The sequence below is a fragment of the Schistocerca americana genome, chromosome 3, assembly GCF_021461395.2.
Source record: "Schistocerca americana isolate TAMUIC-IGC-003095 chromosome 3, iqSchAmer2.1, whole genome shotgun sequence".
NCBI lineage: Eukaryota > Metazoa > Arthropoda > Insecta > Orthoptera > Acrididae > Schistocerca > Schistocerca americana.
Window position 1 is genome coordinate 360,334,244 of NC_060121.1, and position 21,252 is coordinate 360,355,495.

Sequence of the window (21,252 nt, forward strand, 5' to 3'; positions counted from 1 at the left end):
TGCCTCTATCTAATTCTAGTTTTGCGCTAGAGTGTGCTAGTGTCAGTTGGCTCTAGGAAGACGCTATACGCAGAAGTTAGCGTTCGCTTAAGCTCTGCTCATGCAGGAAGCGGCCAAAACAAAAAATCTGTTATCATACGAAATATATTTAATATATTTTTTATTCTAATAGCATCTTGCGGACCCCTCTGGCATAGCTCGTGGACCCGTGGGATGGGGTGGGGGGTGGGGGGGGGGGGGGGGGCGGACCACTTTTTGGGAACCACTGCTGAATGCCATGGATGATCTCTCCCATCACGAACTGTTCTACTCAGTACATATCTGTGCAGTGCATGGTCAACTATTCGTTTAAAGTTGAGCCATAATTCCTCTATATGCTCCTGTCCTAACACTACTACCTCTTTGTGTTGTTTGCTGAACATATAATGCTTTCTACTTGTCTAAGCTGCCCATTGTGGCTTGATATATATATTTCGTTTGTTTTGGTATAGTTCGTACGTATACTTCGACTTTAATCAATCATATTTTATTGATATTAACTTCCTTACACGTACTTTAATCAAGTCCTTGAAGTGCTGCAGACATCACACACATTCTGAGATATAGCAGCTATTGACATGTGAAGCAATCACTAGCTAAATGTCTGCAGTTGTTATTAACTGCCGGCCGCGGTGGCCGAGCGTTTCTAGGTGCTTCAGTCCGGAACCGCGCTGCTGCTACGGTCACAGGTTCGGATCCTGCCTCGGGCATGGATGTTTGTGATGTCCTTAGGTTAGTTAGGTTTAAGTAATTCTAAGTCTAGGGGACTGATGACATCAGATGTTAAGTCCCATAGTGCTCAGAGTCATTTGAACCATTTTTGCTAATAACTAGCGTGTAAATGCCACCCTTTCTCCCGCTTATGTTGGTCCTCGGTAATTAGTGTCATGCTTTTAAATTTCCTGCTCAGTTCTGTTGAGAAGCCAGCGAAATGTATCAACGTACATGCAAAGTTTTCGATTAATGTTAAGAAAAGGTGCAGTTCAGTAATAGGTGCGGTATCTTCACATTGCTTCACGCTTACGTATAAAGTCAGATAGATAAATTCTTCTTTTCCTATATGTCTTGAACGAATGCATTGTACGAGACAACGCTCGTCACGTCTGCGTCGTACGTGCAAACAACCATCACTTGCGTGTAGGCAGAATTTGCTGTCATTATTGAAACCCTCGGCGCGCCATTCCAGCTTCCAAGAGTGACCCTCTGATGGCACCAATCCAGCCGTGCACGTCGATGCTGTGGCATAAATGGAAGACGGGCTAGAGGCGTGTGCGCCCGTTGTCCCACTGCTAATTACCGGTTCGAACAGTTCGTGTTGTCACGACTGGATTCACAAGCCCTTTCATCTGTGCTGTGATAGCTGTACGATCTTCCACTCCTGTCCTTACAATACGGCGATCCTGACGGGCGTCTGTGCTGTGTGGACGTCCAGAACCTCGTCTATGGGTATGGGAACGTTCACATCACGACTGGTACCAGCATCGTTGCACAAGTGACGCAGCACGTCCAACTTGTGTGGCATTTCCACGTCCAGAACCTCGTATACGGGTGTGGGAACGTTCACATCACGACTGGTGCCAACATCGTTGCACAAGTGACGCAGCACGTCCAACTTGTGTGGCATTTCCACGTCCAGAACCTCGTCTACGGGCATGGGAACGTTCACATCACGACTGGTACCAGCATCGTTGCACAAGTGACGCAGCACGTCCAACTTGTGTGGCATTTCCACGTCCAGAACCTCGTATACGGGTGTGGCAACGTTCACATCACGACTGGTGCCAGCATCGTTGCACAAGTGACGCAGCACGTCCAACTTGTGTCGCATTTCCACGTCCAGAACCTCGTCTACGGGTATGGGAACGTTCACATCACGACTGGTACCAGCATCGTTGCACAAGTGACGCAGCACGTCCAACTTGTGTGGCATTTCCACGTCCAGAACCTCGTATACGGGTGTGGGAACGTTCACATCACGACTGGTGCCAGCATCGTTGCACAAGTGACGCAGCACGTCCAACTTGTGTGGCATTTCCACGTCCAGAACCTCGTATACGGGTGTGGGAACATTCACATCACAACTGGTACCAGCATCGTTGCACAAGTGACGCAGCACGTCCAACTTGCGTGGCATTTCCACGTCCAGAACCTCGTATACGGGTGTGGGAACGTTCACATCACGACTGGTACCAGCATCGTTGCACAAGTGACGCAGCACGTCCAACTTGTGTGGCATTTCTACGTCCACGTCCACGTCCAGAAAGTCTACGGGTATGGGAACGTTCACATCACGACTGGTGCCAGCATCGTTGCACAAGTGACGCAGCACGTCCAACTTGTGTGGCATTTCCACGTCCACGTCCACCTCCAGAAAGTCTACGGCTATGGGAACGTTCACATCACGACTGGTGCCAGCATTGTTGCACAAGTGACGCAGCACGTCCAACTTGTGTGGCATTTCCACGTCCAGAACCTCGTCTACGGGTATGGGAACGTTCACATCACGACTGGAACCAGCATCGTTGCACAAGTGACGCAGCACGTCCAACTTGTGTGGCATTTCCACGTCCAGAACCTCGTATACGGGTGTGGGAACGTTCACATCACGACTGGTGCCAGCATCGTTGCACAAGTGACGCAGCACGTCCAACTTGTGTGGCATTTCCACGTCCACGTCCACGTCCAGAAAGTCTACGGGTATGGGAACGTTCACATCACGACTGGTGCCAGCATCGTTGCACAAGTGACGCAGCACGTCCAACTTGTGTGGCATTTCCACGTCCAGAACCTCGTCTACGGGTATGGGAACGTTCACATCACGACTGGAACCAGCATCGTTGCACAAGTGACGCAGCACGTCCAACTTGTGTGGCATTTCCACGTCCAGAACCTCGTATACGGGTGTGGGAACGTTCACATCACGACTGGTGCCAGCATCGTTGCACAAGTGACGCAGCACGTCCAACTTGTGTGGCATTTCCACGTCCAGAACCTCGTATACGGGTGTGGGAACGTTCACATCACGACTGGTGCCAACATCGTTGCACAAGTGACGCAGCACGTCCAACTTGTGTGGCATTTCCACGTCCAGAACCTCGTCTACGGGCATGGGAACGTTCACATCACGACTGGTACCAGCATCGTTGCACAAGTGACGCAGCACGTCCAACTTGTGTGGCATTTCCACGTCCAGAACCTCGTATACGGGTGTGGCAACGTTCACATCACGACTGGTGCCAGCATCGTTGCACAAGTGACGCAGCACGTCCAACTTGTGTCGCATTTCCACGTCCAGAACCTCGTCTACGGGTATGGGAACGTTCACATCACGACTGGTACCAGCATCGTTGCACAAGTGACGCAGCACGTCCAACTTGTGTGGCATTTCCACGTCCAGAACCTCGTATACGGGTGTGGGAACGTTCACATCACGACTGGTGCCAGCATCGTTGCACAAGTGACGCAGCACGTCCAACTTGTGTGGCATTTCCACGTCCAGAACCTCGTATACGGGTGTGGGAACATTCACATCACAACTGGTACCAGCATCGTTGCACAAGTGACGCAGCACGTCCAACTTGCGTGGCATTTCCACGTCCAGAACCTCGTATACGGGTGTGGGAACGTTCACATCACGACTGGTACCAGCATCGTTGCACAAGTGACGCAGCACGTCCAACTTGTGTGGCATTTCTACGTCCACGTCCACGTCCAGAAAGTCTACGGGTATGGGAACGTTCACATCACGACTGGTGCCAGCATCGTTGCACAAGTGACGCAGCACGTCCAACTTGTGTGGCATTTCCACGTCCACGTCCACCTCCAGAAAGTCTACGGCTATGGGAACGTTCACATCACGACTGGTGCCAGCATTGTTGCACAAGTGACGCAGCACGTCCAACTTGTGTGGCATTTCCACGTCCAGAACCTCGTCTACGGGTATGGGAACGTTCACATCACGACTGGAACCAGCATCGTTGCACAAGTGACGCAGCACGTCCAACTTGTGTGGCATTTCCACGTCCAGAACCTCGTATACGGGTGTGGGAACGTTCACATCACGACTGGTGCCAGCATCGTTGCACAAGTGACGCAGCACGTCCAACTTGTGTGGCATTTCCACGTCCACGTCCACGTCCAGAAAGTCTACGGGTATGGGAACGTTCACATCACGACTGGTGCCAGCATCGTTGCACAAGTGACGCAGCACGTCCAACTTGTGTGGCATTTCCACGTCCACGTCCACGTCCAGAAAGTCTACGGCTATGGGAACGTTCACATCACGACTGGTGCCAGCATCGTTGCACAAGTGACGCAGCACGTCCAACTTGCGTGGCATTTCCACGTCCAGAACCTCGTCTACGGGTATGGGAACGTTCACATCACAACTGGTACCAGCATCGTTGTACAAGTGACGCAGCACGTCCAACTTGTGTGGCATTTCCACGTCCAGAACCTCGTATACGGGTGTGGGAACGTTCACATCACGACTGGTGCCAGCATCGTTGCACAAGTGACGCAGCACGTCCAACTTGTGTGGCATTTCCACGTCCACGTCCACGTCCAGAAAGTCTACGGGTATGGGAACGTTCACATCACGACTGGTGCCAGCATCGTTGCACAAGTGACGCAGCACGTCCAACTTGTGTGGCATTTCCACGTCCACGTCCACGTCCAGAAAGTCTACGGCTATGGGAACGTTCACATCACGACTGGTGCCAGCATCGTTGCACAAGTGACGCAGCACGTCCAACTTGCGTGGCATTTCCACGTCCAGAACCTCGTCTACGGGTATGGGAACGTTCACATCACGACTGGTACCAGCATCGTTGCACAAGTGATGCAGCACGTCCAACTTGTGTGGCATTTCCACGTCCAGAACCTCGTATACGGGTGTGGGAACGTTCACTTCACGACTGGTGCCAGCATCGTTGCACAAGTGACGCAGCACGGCCAACTTGTGTGGCATTTCCACGTCCAGAACCTCGTCTACGGGTATGGGAACGTTCACATCACGACTGGTACCAGCATCGATGCACAAGTGACGCAGCACGTCCAACTTGTGTGGCATTTCCACGTCCAGAACCTCGTCTACGGGTATGGGAACGTTCACATCATGACTGGTACCAGCATCAACGCACAAGTGACGCAGCACGTCCAACTTGTGTGGCATTTCCATGCCCAGAACCTCGTCTACGGGTATGGGAACGTTCACATCACGACTGGTACCAGCATCGTTGCACAAGTGACGCAGCACGTCCAACTTGTGTGGCATTCTCACGTCCAGAAACTCGTATACGGGTGTGGGAACGTTCACATCACGACTGGTGCCAACATCGTTGGACAAGTGATGCAGCACGTCCAACTTGTGTGGCATTTCCACGTCCAGAACCTCGTCTACGGGTATGGGAACGTTCACATCACGACTGGTACCAGCATCGTTGCACAAGTGACGCAGCACGTCCAACTTGTGTGGCATTTCCACGTCCAGAACCTCGTCTACGACTATGGGAATGTTCACATCACGACTAGTACCAGCATCGTTGCACAAGTGACGCAGCACGTCCAACTTGTGTGGCATTTCCTCGTCCAGAACCTCGTCTATGGGTATGGGAACGTTTACATCACGACTGATGCCAGCATCTTTGCACAAGTGACGCAGCATGTCCAACTTGTGTGGCATTTCCACGTCCAGAACCTCGTCTATGGGTGTGGGAACGTTCACATCACGACTGGTGCCAGCATCGTTGCACAAGTGACGCAGCATGTCCAACTTGTGTGGCATTTCCACGTCCAGAACCTCGTCTACGGGTATGGGAACGGTCACATCACGACTGGTACCAGGATCGTTGCACAAGTGACGCAGCACGTCCAATTTGTGTGGCATTTCCACGTCCAGAACCTCGTATACGGGTGTGGGAACGTTCACATCACGACTGGTGCCAGCATCGTTGCACAAGTGACGCAGCACGTCCAACTTGTGTGGCATTTCCACGTCCAGAACCTCGTCTATGGGTATGGGAACGTTCACGTCACGACTGGTGCCAGCATCGTTGCACAAGTGACGCAGCACGTCCAACTTGTGTGCCATTTCCACGTCCAGAACCTCATCTACGGGTATGGGAACGTTCACATCACGATTGGTGCCAGCATTGTTGCACAAGTGACGCAGCACGTCCAACTTGTGTGGCATTTCCACGTCCAGAACCTCGTCTATGGGTATGGGAACGTTCACGTCACGACTGGTGCCAGCATCGTTGCACAAGTGACGCAGCACGTCCAACTTGTGTGCCATTTCCACGTCCAGAACCTTGTATACAGGTGTGGGAACGTTCACATCACGACTGGTGCCAGCATCGTTCCACAAGTGACGCAGCACGTCGAACTTGTGTGGCATTTCCACGTCCAGAACCTCGTCTACGGGTATGGGAACGTTCACATCACGACTGGTACCAGCATCGTTGCACAAGTGACGCAGCACGTCCAACTTGTGTGGCATTTCCACGTCCAGAACCTCGTCTACGGGTATGGGAACGTTCACATCACGACTGGTGCCAGCATTGTTGCACAAGTGACGCAGCACGTCCAACTTGTGTGGCATTTCCACGTCCAGAACCGCGTCTATGGGTGTGGGAACGTTCCCGTCACGACTGGTGCCAGCATCGTTGCACAAGTGACGCAGCACGTCCAACTTGTGTGGCATTTCCACGTCCACGTCCACGTCCAGAAAGTCTACGGGTATGGGAACGTTCACATCACGACTGGTGCCAGCATTGTAGCACAAGGGACGCAGCATGTCCAACTTGTGTGGCATTTCCACATCCAGAACCGCGTCTATGGGTGTGGGAACGTTCACGTCATGACTGGTGCTAGCATCGTTGCATTAGTGACGCAGCACGTCCAACTTGTGTCGCATTTCCACGTCCACGTCCAGAAAGTCTACGGGTATGGGAACGTTCACATCACGACTGGTGCCAGCATCGTTGCACAAGTGACGCAGCATGTCCAACTTGTGTGGCATTTCCACGTCCACGTCCACGTCCAGAATGTCTACGGGTATGGGAACGTTCACATCACGACTGGTGCCAGAATCGCTGCACAAGTGACGTAGCACGTCCAACTTGTGTGGCATTTCCATAACCCGAATCTCGTCTACGGCTGTGGGAACGTTCACATCACGACTGGTGCCAGCATTGTTGCACAAGTGAAGCAGCGCGTCCAACTTGTGTGGCACTTCCACGTCCAGAACCTCGTCTACGGGTGTGGGAACGTTCACATCACGACTGGTGCCAGCATCGTTGCACAAGGGGCGCAGCACGTCCAACTTGTGTGGCATTTCCACGACCAGAACCTCGTCTACGGGTATGGGAACATTCACATCACGACTGGTACCAGCATCGTTGCACAAGTGGCGCAGCACGTCCAACTTGTGTGGCATTTCCACGTCCAGAACCTCGTCTATGGGTGTGGGAACGTTCACATCACGACTGGTGCCAGCATCGTTGCACAAGTGACGCAGCACGTCCAACTTGTGTGGCGTTTCCACGTCCAGAACCTCGTCTACGGGTATGGGAACGTTCACATCACGACTGGTACCAGCATCGTTGCACAAGTGACGCAGCACGTCCAACTTGTGTGGCATTTCCACGTCCAGAACCTCGTATACGGGTGTGGGAACGTTCACATCACGACTGGTGCCAGCATCGTTGCACAAGTGATGCAGCACGTCCAACTTGTGTCGCATTTCCACGTCCACGTCCAGAAAGTCTACGGGTATGGGAACGTTGACATCACGACTGGTGCCAGCATTGTTGCACAAGGGACCCAGCACGTCCAACTTGTGTGGCATTTCCATGTCCAGAACCGCGTCTATGGGTGTGGGAACGTTCACGTCATGCCTGGTGCCAGCATCGTTGCACAAGTGACGCAGCACGTCCAACTTGTGTGGCATTTCCACGTCCACGTCCACGTCCAGAAAGTCTACGGATATGGGAAGTTCACGTCACGACTGGTGCCAGCGTTGTTGCACAAGTGACGCAGCACGTCCAACTTGTGTGGCATTTCCACGTCCAAGTCCACGTCCAGAAAGTCTACGGGTATGGGAACGTTCACATCACGACTGGTGCCAGCATCGTTGCACAAGTGACGCAGCACGTCCAACTTGTGTGGCATTTCCACGTCCACGTCCACGTCCAGAAAGTCTACGGGTATGGGAACGTTCACATCACGACTGGTGCCAGCATCGTTGCACAAGTGACGCAGCACGTCCAACTTGTGTGGCATTTCCACGTCCACGTCCAAGTCCAGAAAGTCTACGGGTATGGGAAGTTCACGTCACGACTGGTGCCAGCATTGTTGCACAAGTGACGCAGCACGTCCAACTTGTGTGGCATTTCCACGTCCAAGTCCACGTCCAGAGAGTCTACGGGTATGAGAACGTTCACATCACGACTGGTGCCAGCATCGTTGCACAAGTGACGCAGCACGTCCAACTTGTGTGGCATTTCCACGTCCACGTCCACGTCCAGAAAGTCTACGGGTATGGGAAGTTCACGTCACGACTGGTGCCAGCATCGTTGCACAAGTGACGCAGCATGTCCAACTTGTGTGGCATTTCCACGTCCACGTTCACGTCCAGAAAGTCTACGGGTATGGGAACGTTCACATCACGACTGGTGCCAGCATCGTTGCACAAGTGACGCAGCACGTCCAACCTGTGTGGCATTTCCACGTCCATGTCCACGTCCAGAAAGTCTACGGGTATGGGAACGTTCACATCACGACTGGTGCCAGCATCGTTGCACAAGTGACGTAGCACGTCCAACTTGTGTGGCATTTCCATGTCCCGAACCTCGTCTACGGATGTGGGAACGTTCACGTCACGACTGGTGCCAGCATCGTTGCACAAGTGACGCAGCACGTCCAACTTGTGTGGCATTTCCACGTCCAGAACCGCGTCTATGGGTGTGGGAACGTTCACGTCACGACTGGTGCCAGCATCGTTGCACAAGTGACGCAGCACGTCCAACTTGTGTGGCATTTCCACGTCCACGTCCACGTCCAGAAAGTTTACGGGTATGGGAACGTTCACATCACGACTGGTGCCAGCATCGTTGCACAAGTGACGCAGCACGTCCAACTTGTGTGGCATTTCCACGTCCAGAACCGCGTCTATGGGTGTGGGAACGTTCACGTCACGACTATTGCCAGCATCGTTGCACAAGTGACGCAGCACGCCCAACTTGTGTGGCATTTCCACGTCCACGTCCACATCCAGAAAGTCTATGGGTATGGGAACGTTCACATCACGACTGGTGCCAGCATCGTTGCACAAGTGACGCAGCACGTCCAACTTGTGTGGCATTTCCACGTCCAGAACCGCGTCTATGGGTGTGGGAACGTTCACGTCACGACTGGTGCCAGCATCGTTGCACAAGTGACGCAGCACGTCCAACTTGTGTGGCATTTCCACGTCCAGTACCTCGTCTACGGGTATGGGAACGTTCACATCACGACTGGTACCAGCATCGTTGCACAAGTGACGCAGCACGTCCAACTTGTGTGGCATTTCCACGTCCACGTCCTCGTCCAGAAAGTCTACGGGTATGGGAACGTTCACATCACGACTGGTGCCAGCATCGTTGCACAAATGACGCAGCACGTCCAACTTGTGTGGCATTTCCACGTCCAGAACCGCGTCTATGGGTGTGGGAACGTTCACGTCACGACTGGTGCCAGCATCATTGCACACGTGACGCAGCACGTCCAACTTGTGTGGCATTTCCACGTCCACGTCCACATCCAGAAAGTCTACGGGTATGGGAACGTTCACATCACGACTGGTGCCAGCATCGTTGCACAAGTGACGCAGCACGTCCAACTTGTGTGGCATTTCTACGTCCACGTCCAGAAAGTGTACGGGTATGGGAACGTTCACGTCACAACTGGTGCCAGCATCGTTGCACAAGTGACGCAGCACGTCCAACTTGTGTGGCATTTCCACGTCCACGTCCACGTCCAGAAAGTCTACAGGTATGGGATGTTCACGTCACGACTGGTGTCAGCATCGTTGCACAAGTGACGCAGCACGTCCAACTTGTGTGGCATTTCCACATCCACGTCCACGTCCAGAAAGTCTACGGGTATGGGAACGTTCACATCATGACTGGTGCCAGCATCGTTGCACAAGTGACGCAGCACGTCCAACTTGTGTGGCATTTCCACGTCCAGAACCTCGTCTACGGGTATGGGAACGTTCACATCACGACTGGTACCAGCATCGTTGCACAAGTGACGCAGCACGTCCAACTTGTGTGGCATTTCCACGTCCAGACCCTCGTCTACGGGTATGGGAACGTTCACATCATGACTGGTACCAGCATCGTTGCGCAAGTGACGCAGCACGTCCAACTTGTGTGGCATTTCCACGTCCAGACCCTCGTCTACGGGTATGGGAACGTTCACATTACGACTGGTACCAGCATCGTTGCACAAGTGACGCAGCACGTCCAACTTGTGTGGCATTCTCACGTCCAGAACCTCGTATACGGGTGTGGGAACGTTCACATCACGACTGGTGCCAACATCGTTGCACAAGTGACGCAGCACGTCCAACGTGTGTGGCATTTCCACGTCCAGAACCTCGTCTACGGGCATGGGAACGTTCACATCACGACTGGTACCAGCATCGTTGCACAAGTGACGCAGCACGTCCAACTTGTGTGGCATTTCCACGTCCAGAACCTCGTATTCGGGTGTGGGAACGTTCACATCATGACTGGTGCCAGCATCGTTGCACAAGTGACGGAGCACGTCCAAATTGTGTGGCATTTCCATGTCCACATCCACGTCCAGAAAGTCTACGGGTATGGGAACGTTCACATCACGACTGGTGCCAGCATCGTTGCACAAGTGACGCAGCACGTCCAACTTGTGTGGCATTTCCACGTCCACGTCCACGTCCAGGAAGTCTACGGGTATGGGAACGTTCACATCACGACTGGTGCCAGCAACGTTGCACAAGTGACGCAGCACGTCCAACTTGTGTGGCATTTCCACGTCCAGAACCTCGTCTATGAGTATGGGAACGTTCACATCACGACTGGTACCAGCATCGTTGCACAAGTGATGCAGCACGTCCAACTTGTGTGGCATTTCCACGTCCAGAAGCTCGTCTACGGGTATGGGAACGTTCACATCACGACTGATGCCAGCATCTTTGCACAAGTGACGCAGCACGTCCAACTTGTGTGGCATTTCCACGTCCAGAACCTCGTCTATGGGTGTGGGAACGTTCACATCACGACTGGTGCCAGCATCGTTGCACAAGTGACGCAGCACGTCCAACTTGTGTGGCATTCCCACGTCCAGAACCTCATCTACGGGTATGGGAACGGTCACATCACGACTGGTACCAGGATTGTTGCACAAGTGACGCAGCACGTCCAACTTGTGTGGCATTTCCACGTCCAGAACCTCGTCTACGGGTATGGGAACGTTCACATCACGACTGGTACCAGCATCGTTGCACAAGTGACGCAGCACGTCCACATTGTGTGGCATTTCCACGTCCAGAACCTCGTCTACGGGTATGGGAACGTTCACATCACGACTGGTACCAGCATCGTTGCACAAGTGACGCAGCACGTCCAACTTGTGTGGCATTTCCACGTCCAGAACCTCGTCTACGGGAATGGGAACGTTCACATCACGACTGGTGCCAGCATTGTTGCACAAGTGACGCAGCACGTCCAACTTGTGTGGCATTTCCACGTCCAGAACCTCGTCTACGGGTATGGGAACGTTCACGTCACGACTGGTGCCAGCATCGTTGCACAAGTGACGCAGCACGTCCAACTTGTGTGCCATTTCCACGTCCAGAACCTTGTATACGGGTGTGGGAACGTTCACATCACGACTGGTGCCAGCATCGTTGCACAAGTGACGCAGCACGTCGAACTTGTGTGGCATTTCCACGTCCAGAACCTCGTCTACGGGTATGGGAACGTTCACATCACGACTGGTACCAGCATCGTTGCACAAGTGACGCAGCACGTCCAACTTGTGTGGCATTTCCACGTCCAGAACCTCGTCTACGGGTATGGGAACGTTCACAGCACGACTGGTGCCAGCATTGTTGCACAAGTGACGCAGCACGTCCAACTTGTGTGGCATTTCCACGTCCAGAACCGCGTCTATGGGTGTGGGAACGTTCCCGTCACGACTGGTGCTAGCATCGTTGCACAAGTGACGCAGCACGTCCAACTTGTGTGGCATTTCCACGTCCACGTCCAGAAAGTCTACGGGTATGGGAACGTTCACATCACGACTGGTGCCAGCATTGTTGCACAAGGGACGCAGCATGTCCAACTTGTGTGGCATTTCCATGTCCAGAAACGCGTCTATGGGTGTGGGAACGTTCACGTCATGACTGGTGCCAGCATCGTTGCATTAGTGACGCAGCACGTCCAACTTGTGTGGCATTTCCACATCCACGTCCACGTCCAGAAAGTCTACGGGTATGGGAACGTTCACATCACGACTGGTGCCAGCATCGTTGCACAAGTGACGCAGCACGTCCAACTTGTGTGGCATTTCCACGTCCACGTCCACATCCAGAATGTCTACGGGTATGGGAACGTTCACATCACGACTGGTGCCAGCATCGTTGCACAAGTGACGTAGCACGTCCAACTTGTGTGGCATTTCCATGTCCCGAACTTCGTCTACGGCTGTGGGAACGTTCACATCACGACTGGTGCCAGCATTGTTGCACAAGTGACGCAGCGCGTCCAACTTGTGTGGCACTTGCACGTCCAGAACCTCGTCTACGGGTGTGGGAACGTTCACATCACGACTGGTGCCAGCATCGTTGCACAAGGGGCGCAGCACGTCCAACTTGTGTGGCATTTCCACGACCAGAACCTCGTCTACGGGTATGGGAACGTTCACATCACGACTGGTACCAGCATCGTTGCACAAGTGACGCAGCACGTCCAACTTGTGTGGCATTTCCACGTCCAGAACCTAGTCTATGGGTGTGGGAACGTTCACATCACGACTGGTGCCAGCATCGTTGCACAAGTGACGCAGCACGTCCAACTTGTGTGGCGTTTCCGCGTCCAGAACCTCGTCTACGGGTATGGGAACGTTCACATCACGACTGGTACCAGCATCATTGCACAAGTGACGCAGCACGTCCAACTTGTGAGGCATTTCCACGTCCAGAACCTCGTATACGGGTGTGGGAACGTTCACATCACGACTGGTGCCAGCATCGTTGCAGAAGGGACGCAGCACGTCCAACTTGTGTGGCATTTCCACGTCCAGAACCTCGTCTACGGGTATGGGAACGTTCACATCACGGCTGGTACCAGCATCGTTGCACAAGTGACGCAGCATGTCCAACTTGTGTGGCATTTCCACGTCCAGAACCTCGTCTACGGGTATGGGAACGTTCACATCACGACTGGTGCCAGCATTGTTGCACAAGTGACGCAGCACGTCCAACTTGTGTGGCATTTCCACGTCCAGAACCGCGTCTATGGGTGTGGGAACGTTCTCGTCACGACTGGTGCCAGCATCGTTGCACAAGTGACGCAGCACGTCCAACTTATGTGGCATTTTCACGTCCAGAACCTCGTATACGGGTGTGGGAACGTTCACATCACGACTGGTGCCAGCATTGTTGCACAAGGGACGCAGCACGTCCAACTTGTGTGGCATTTCCATGTCCAGAACCGCGTCTATGGGTGTGGGAACGTTCACGTCACGACTGGTGCCAGCATCGTTGCACAAGTGACGCAGCACGTCTAACTTGTGTGGCATTTCCACGTCCACGTCCACGTCCAGAAAGTCTACGGGTATGGGAAGTTCACGTCACGACTGGTGCCAGCATCGTTGCACAAGTGACGCAGCACTTCCAACTTGTGTGGCATTTCCACGTCCAGAACCGCGTCTATGGGTGTGGGAACGTTCACGTCACGACTGGTGCCAGCATCGTTGCACAAGTGACGCAGCACGTCCAACTTGTGTGGCATTTCCACGTCCACGTCCACGTCCAGAAAGTCCACGGGTATGGGAACGTTCACATCACGACTGGTGCCAGCATCGTTGCACAAGTGATGCAGCACGTCCAACTTGTGTGGCATTTCCACGTCCAGAACCGCGTCTATGGGTGTGGGAACGTTCACGTCACGACTGGTGCCAGCATCGTTGCACAAGTGACGCAGCACGTCCAACTTGTGTGGCATTTCCACGTCCACGTCCACGTCCAGAAAGTCCACGGGTATGGGAACGTTCACATCACGACTGGTGCCAGCATCGTTGCACAAGTGATGCAGCACGTCCAACTTGTGTGGCATTTCCACGTCCAGAACCGCGTCTATGGGTGTGGGAACGTTCACGTCACGACTGGTGCCAGCATCGTTGCACAAGTGACGCAGCACGTCCAACTTGTGTGGCATTTCCACGTCCACGTCCACGTCCAGAAAGTCTACGGGTATGGGAAGTTCACGTCACGACTGGTGCCAGCATCGTTGCAGAAGTGACGCAGCACGTCCAACTTGTGTGGTATTTCCACGTCCAGAAGCGCGTCTATGGGTGTGGATACGTTCACGTCACGACTGGTGCCAGCATCGTTGCACAAGTGATGCAGCACATCCAACTTGTGTGGCATTTCCACGTCCACGTCCACGTCCAGAAAGTCTACGGGTATGGGAAGTTCACGTCACGACTGGTGCCAGCATCGTTGCACAAGTGACGCAGCACGTCCAACTTGTGTGGCATATCCACGTCCACGTCCACGTCCAGAAAGTCTACGGGTATGGGAACGTTCACATCACGACTGGTGCCAGCATCGTTGCACAAGTGACGTAGCACGTCAAACTTGTGTGGCATTTTCATGTCCCGAACCTCGTCTACGGATGTGGGAACGTTCACGTCACGACTGGTGCCAGCATCGTTGCACAAGGGACGCAGCACGTCCAACTTGTGTGGTATTACTCCGAAAGGACTATTCCGCCACTCGGAAGGCCACAATTTGACCCCTTTCAAACGCGCTCATTTGGCTGTAGTAAGCACAAGTGCGTTTCTGTGGCACAGTTGTCTGCTTGCTTCACACGTTTGCACCACAGTGAGACTTTTGTTTGTGAGCGTTCCCTATTAAAGGGTAGACACAGACGGCGCTCTGGTAGCTATGCCGCTACATCTGTTGGCGGACGAGCCGGCTGTTGTGAGCGAGCGGTCCTAGGCGCTTCAGTTCGGAACCGCGCTGCTGCTACTGTCGTAGGTTCGAATCCTGCCTCGGGCACGTTTGTGTGTGATGTCCTTAGGTTTAGGTTTAAGTAGTTATAAGTCTAGGGGACTGATGACCTCAGATGTTAAGTCCCATAGTGCTCAGAGCCATTTGTTGGCGGACGACGCTGAAACCATTATCAGTACATGTACTATCCCGCAGGCGGCATATGCCGTCATCGGATCAAAATCGACGTCCTCTTTTCAATAGTGCTAATTTTCATTCCGGCAGCGTAACTTCGTTATCTCATGTTGTCTCCCGCTCCCTCTAGTGTGAATGCTTGTCCACAGAGACAGGTGTACTTGTGATATTCGCTATTTTTGGCTTAATTAAAACAGCAAATTCAGCCAGAAGGCAAATACTTGTTTATAAAGAATGATTAATATATAATAAGGCGTCGCATGGCGACGGTGGAATTTTCTAGATAATGTAATTCGTCGTCTTTGGGCGGCAATATAAACAGAAATACGGATAGATGTGCGATCCTTCACTATTTTGTTCGCTGGAGAACAAATGAAGCCTTCAGCGCTAAGAAGATTTTTTACTGTTTTTCTCGAGTAAGACGGACGCAGATTTGTGGCGGTCTGATCTAATTATTTTTACTAAATAAATAAAAACGTGTTCCGTCTAAGTTTTGAGTGAAGTGTAGGAAGAAGAACTGTTGTAACTTACCGTGACGAAGCACGAGCGACTCAAGAGGACAATGGCTATATAAAAGAGCGCTAAATGGACATGATACGGACATAAAAATCTACCGTCATTGTTGTATTAAGCATAAGGTACGATATATGTTTTAGTTATAATAAATATTTGTTCTGGGAATATTGAATCATTTAGCAGTGCTCATTCCTATTATCTCCTCAGTATTATTTTCATTTTAATTATGCATTTTGCTAATATTACAGACACCAAGATCAGCAGTCTAATGTGCGTGTTACATTGATAAAAAGAAAACTGTTTTATCGTCTTCTTGCATCAGCTTTAATATCGAATTTCCCTTTTGTGTGATGTTACAGTTGTTTTTGCGCCCTTAAGAACTTTCTGGTCCCTTAGGAAATTGTTTTGTCATAACAATAACTTCACAACCGGGTATGACCGTATCTACGATCATGAAGTAATTAGAAAGACGATAACGCAATTTCTTAATCAATAGCACGCTAGTTGAGACTGCCTCAAGCCACGCGAAACCGCAAGTAAAAACTATTCACATCTCATAATGCAATATTTTATGACAATGGTCAATCCATGATTCTTACGCCAATTGCGATTGATAAAACAGTAAGCTAAATCTCAATTTCCAACTTTCCATTGAATAGCAACATAACTTCTATTTTGTAACATCACACTTGGCGCCCGAACAGGGACTTGACCAAAAATTAGTTCAGATTCTTGGAAAATTTTCTATGTGCTTGTGTTAATAAATGTTCTGTCGTTTCATGTACACATCGTCTCTCTGTGAGAATAACGGTCAATAATGCAGTTTAATTACCGAGAGAAAAGAAAAGAAAAGAGACGTGAATTTGCTGAGACAACATAGCGGTATTCAAGCCATCAAAAAGTAAGTCAGAATTTTGCATACGCAGTGTAGTGCTTCAGTAGCAACGTTGCTTTTCCAAGTCGATCCACATCCTTTCTATCTCCTTCCCGCTATAGAAAATCTGCTTTATTTTATCTTTCAAAGTAAAATTATTCGTAGTCTGATAATAGAAATTATTTCTCCCCATTGTTAGTATAGCTGTATTACATTTTCAACATGGTGGATAGTGTGTGCAATTTGCAGTGAAGAGCATCTTCATTCATTTGTCTGAAACGGTTAGGTTCCATCTTGTCTTCTCGCAAGATAGAATTTCATTTGTTGCTCACGCGAGAGCGGTGCTCTTAGCGGACTCACCACGTCACTGACAAACGACGAAAGCCTTGCGTAGCACGTGATTTACTAACGAAAATGGCAGATAGTAAACAGAGACAGGTGACAACAGGAGACGGGAGTGAAGACGTTAATAGTATTCCATACCCTTTACGATCGCGAACGGTAGGTTCCCGTGTGGAAACTGAACTAACCATGTCTGTAACAGGGGAAAGTGACCCTAAAGTCCAAATTCTTCCCGCTGCAGCTACAAATGACCTCGGTGCGTTAATGGAAATGCTGAAACAACAGTTTGACGCAGTAAATGAGACTATAAAAACACAAAATGAGACTGTTAACGCCCGATTAGATGCTGTAAGCGAATCAGTAAAAACACAAAATGAGACTATAAAAACACAAAATGAGACTGTTAACGCCCGATTAGATGCTGTAAGCGAATCATTAAAAACACAGCTAGGCACAATCAAAACAGATCTGCATAAAGAAATTACGGCTGAATTAAATACCCATTTGGGTGAGGTGCAAACTAAGATCAGTGATCAAATTCAGAAAATGCAGAAACAGGTGAAAAGTGAAATAGCTGAAGTATCTGGAACATTAAACACAAAAATTCAGGCAGCTGCCAAAGAAATAAACTCAGTTAGAAATGCAGTATCTGACATTGAAGGTGTAGTAGAGGATCTGTCGAGGCAGATAGACTCAATCAATATTGAAGAACAGGTTAAGAGCACCGTGAAAGCACACACGGAGGCATTGTCGGAACACTACGGTGAATGGATAAAGGGTAAAGATATTTTTATCGAAAAGAAGGTCAGGGAGGAGCTTAGGGAGACTGTCAAGGATGTAACTTATGAAATCTTAGCTGCTCCTGGTAAGTCTGGAGACACAGTGGTTTCTGAATTGGGACAGATTCGGAGGACACTTACACGGGATCTTCCCGAGTGGAAGCAGCAAGTAGTGGACGAAGTCAGAATGCTGAGAAAATGGGTAGAAAATCCGCACACACATACGCAAACTATAGGGAACAACTCTTTAGACGGTGACGAATGTCAGTCAACTCCTTATCGTTCACCGCCTGATTACATGCAAAACAACAGTCCTGTTGAGTCCCGAGTAGGGAAACTAAATGATCCGCCCACAATTGTGAGTTTAATGCAAGAGGAAAGTGTGATTAAGCATCGCACTTTTCCTGTTTTTCATCCGCAGAAGCGAGAAATACACCCCATCGTGTTCCTAAAGAATTTTTCCGGCATATTTCCCAGGAGCTGGACAGACAGACAGCGTATTCAGTTCGTCACTGGCTTTATTTCTGGTGATGCAGCATTATGGGGAACGGAAATGGTAGACACGTGTAGGAATTATGAAGAGTTTGAGAAAATGTTCTTGGCAAAATTTTGGAGTAATGGGGTACAGCAAAGATTAAGGAAGGAGGTGTATGGTGCGGAAATTTTCAGTGAGAAGCATGGAAGTCTCCGGCGATACTTTGAGAAGTATCTAGCAAAAATTAAATTCTGGGATTCTCCGATTTCTTCCAAGGACGTAATTATGATTCTCAAAAGCAAACTCCCTGTGCCTATTAGAGAGAAACTAGTAAATGTGTCCGAAGAAGACACGGATGCATTCCTTTCTGTGCTGGATTCCTTAGATTTAATTAGCGAGGATGTGCGCTCCAAGGTTGGCAGCGGCAAATTCTTCCCTGGCAGCCAGCAGAATGCATCGCACGCGGACAACAATGCGCCCAAGGAGAGAGCGAGCTACTGCGACCGCTGTTACCAACCTGCCAGCGGTTATCAAAACGCAAACGGCAATAACTTTAAACGGAAGCAGAAAACCAATTACAGTAATCAGCAGAGATACCACCCAATTTACAACCACCAGGTACAACATCAGTACGGAAACCCACCCTTTAATTCTGCGCCTGAGCAGTATGGAAATTCTCCACAAACTAGTGGTAATTTTTCAAATGGGCCAGTGTACAATCAAAGTTATAGGTCGAAATATAACAAGTGGCATGGGCAAGGCGGAGGCCACCCAGCACATCAGAACAACTTTTCACAGAATAGAGGACCGCGGAACAATTTTCAAACGGTACCAAATGCGAACTTTCCTTCACAAGGAAATGGTTCTGCCGGCAACCAAAAGATCGGGTGACAGCAGCCGTCTCAAGTATTTTATTCACAAGTGAATGCAACCAGTGGATTTTACCCCTCTACACCGGCATTTGTACCACATAACCAGCACCAATATGAAACGGAACAAACACTTAAGGCTATGAATGACAAACAGACTAAACATCCTACGGAAAATTAGAGGCAGCGCCTTTCAACCTCCAAGAGGTCGCTGCGGATTTTGAGTGGGGGCACTAACGAATACTCTGATTCTGAGTATGTTAATGCGATACGGTACGACCATGAGACCGACTTACGAGCTGATCTTGCACCTGACAAAGAAGCTCAAGACATTAACGACATTTATGATGAACAGGTCCAGGCTTCGATTAAGATTTCTATTACTAACATTCCTGTCACAGCCATTGTTGATACAGGAGCAAACATCAATGTGATGTCATCATGTCTTTTCAGACAGGTGTCTTCTGTTTCACAAGTTTTATCATTGCCGATTCAGGGCTGCTCCATATCGGGAGCGATTGGTCCATTGAAACAGAGAGTTAGTTTACAGACGCAGCCTCAACTGCAGATAGAATCTGTTTAGGTTTCTTGCTTCTTACGTACTGGAAATTTCATTGTGTGAACTGTTAATGACAGGTATTGTGTTGAACAGCACACTGACTACATGGTAACGGCTACTACATGTAAACTTTAAAGTATTAAATGCTATGTATGGAAAAATTGTTTATAGTGATGGACATGAACTGATATTTCTTCAACAAGCTGAAGCAGGAAATTGAGGTTGCACCAAGAATTTCAATTTAATTTTAAGTTAGTGATAAGAAAAAAAGTGCTTGCGAGGTGATTGCCCGGAGCTAAATAAAATATGTAAAGGTGAGAAATGGAGAAGGATGCGTAAATAAGCACTTCTCTCAAGGTACAAGAAGATTTATAGATTAATTTTTAGTAATGTAAGTACTTGAAGTTCTGTTGTAAAAGCCCAAATTACCTGCTTAAAAAAAAAAGGGTACATGTTCAAACAGTCCAGACAGTGGACAGGAGTAGAAGAAATAGCTTAAAGTTCAGTTAAAGCGTGCTGTTAAATGGAAAAACAAGTGGTAACCTGCATGTGTTCACGCAAGGAGACAATAAGCTGTAGTAAACTAAGTTAGGTGAAATACAGTACAAATAGAGGCAAACCATGAAGCATCAATAATGTAGCGTAAGTACTCCACGAGGCCACTAATTGCTATGAAAGTAAACTATTTCCCTGTGATCTGAGCCCAATGTAAAGAGTATATGAGGAATGTTAGCTGACGAATTGATTTCAGTAGAATCGAGGTACTAAATAACCACACAGCAAGCCCCCTGTATCATAAATAAGTCCAAGTAAAGATCTTCAGAAGATTTGTAGTGTAATCTAGCGACCATTCAATACGCTAATTGAAGGCTAATCTAAAGAACAAGCAATTCAGTGATATTTAAACTTAATACTGACTATAACCAGAGTAAGACGTAGAAGTAGCAAAGCAAGCTGTAATGAAAGAGGTTGAAATTTATATATGTGCCTATGTTTATTATGATAATTTTATTTACATGCAGATTTTATTGCAAAAATGTCTCCTAAGACACTCCTCTTATGAAATCAATTTTCCTTGTGCCCGTTCCTTTTGATCCTGGTTCATTAACCCAGACCAAGGGTCGACTTGTAAAAGGCACGTGTGCTTCGGGGCAAAGCAGTGCTTATGAGAAATGAGACACGTAGCGTGATGAACTTCGCTAGCTTTGGTAATGTTTGTTATGGACCGGTTGCGTAAACCCAGTGAACTGTCGGTAATTCCATTCATGCAAAAAAATAGTAGACACGCGTTACCCTATTTTTTTTTTAACAGAGAACGATTGCTGAGTACATGAAGCGAAGAGGGAGAACTATTGTTATCCAG